Source organism: Tachyglossus aculeatus, chromosome 4 (genome assembly GCF_015852505.1).
Source record: "Tachyglossus aculeatus isolate mTacAcu1 chromosome 4, mTacAcu1.pri, whole genome shotgun sequence".
Taxonomy (NCBI): Eukaryota; Metazoa; Chordata; class Mammalia; order Monotremata; family Tachyglossidae; genus Tachyglossus; species Tachyglossus aculeatus.
The window spans coordinates 55549015-55550637 of record NC_052069.1 but is presented as its reverse complement, the minus strand read 5'-3'; positions in this window follow the sequence as shown (position 1 = coordinate 55550637).

Here is a 1623-nt window from a genome sequence, read left to right as displayed (position 1 = left end):
CAGAGCACTGTACTAAGTGTTTGGGAGAGTACAACAATTAACAAACACATTCCCTGCCCACAGTGAGCTCACAGTCGATGTGGGGTGGCGGGGGGCGGGGGGGGGGGGGCGGAGACAGACATCGATACAAATAAATACAATTACAGATATGTACATATATGCTGTAGGGCTGGGAAGGGGGAAGAGCAAAGGAAGCAAGTCAGTGCGACACAGAAGGGAGTGGGAGATGAGGAAAAGTGGGGCTTAGTCTGGGAAGGCCTCTTGGAAATGTGCCTTCAATATGGCTTTGAAGGAGGGAGAGTAATTGTCTTTTGGATTTGAGGTGGAAGAGCATTCCAGGCCAGGGGCAGGATGTGGACTAGGGGTAGGTGGTATAGCAGGCAAGATAGAGGCACAGTGAGAAGGTTAGCACTAGAGAAGCAAAGTGTGCAGGCTGGGTTGTAGGAGGGAAGTGAGGTAGGAGGGAGCAAGGTGGTGGAGTGCTTTCAAGCCAATGGTGAGGAGTCTTTCTCTGAGATTTTGTACTTCTAAGAGCTCGATCTGCTTCCTCCCTCAAATGGAACTGGAAACTAAAGTACCTAGAAGATGTGAAAAGCTGTATTACACATTAAGCAATGAAATGTTAATGTGCATCTCTATTAGTAGTCTATACTTTAGCTGCTTTTTAAAAGTATTATGGAAAAAGGGCAAGAAGCACTCCGAGTTGCTAGATTGGTATTCTACTGAAAGCTGAAATTTAAAGAAAACTCAACAAAAGTTGAAAAAAACCACATCAGTGACCTGACTCATTTCTGCATGCTGCTTGCATCTCTCATTTTCCATCACCCGAAGAGGTGATGGAAATGTACTCTTTCATGAGTACGTTTCTAAAACAATATTCAGGGCTGCATTCGATATCAACTTTATTTTGAGAGAGACTCAAGACTTTAAGGGACATTTCTGCTTGTAAATTCTGACTCTACTCAAAGAGAAAGCGCTAAAACCACTTCAGTCTATCATCATCATCATTTATTGACATCTGGGTACTGAGCCCTGTATTAGTTGTACTTGTAAACTAAAAATAGAAGAGGAAAGGCCCAGTCCCTGCCCTTGAAGACCTCCAATTTGGAGGGAGAAAGAGGCAACAATTAGGGTTCAACACTGTCGGACAGACAGGTTTTTTTGAAATGGTATTTGTTAAGCACTTACTATGTGCCAGGCACTGTACTAAGCACTGGGGCAGATACAAGCCAATCAGATTGGAAACAGCCACTGGCCCACGTAGGGCTCACAATCTTAATCTCCATTTTACAGATGAGGGAACTGAGGCACAGAGAAGTTAAGTGACTTGCCCAGGGTCACACAGCAGACAAGTGGTGGAACTGGAATTAGAACCCAGGTCCTTCTGACACCCAGCCTTGTGCTCTATCCACTAAGCCACACTGCTTCTCAAAAGTTAAAAAAAGTAAGAGAATATACATATTTTTAAAAACAATTGAAAAAAATTAATGTTATTCATTGAGTGCTTATTGTGTGCAGAGTACTGTATTAAAAGCTTGGGAAAATAAAATGCAACAGAGTTGGTAGGTGCGATCCCTGCCCAGGAGGGGCTTACAGTCTACAGGGGAAGATGTTAATGAAAAT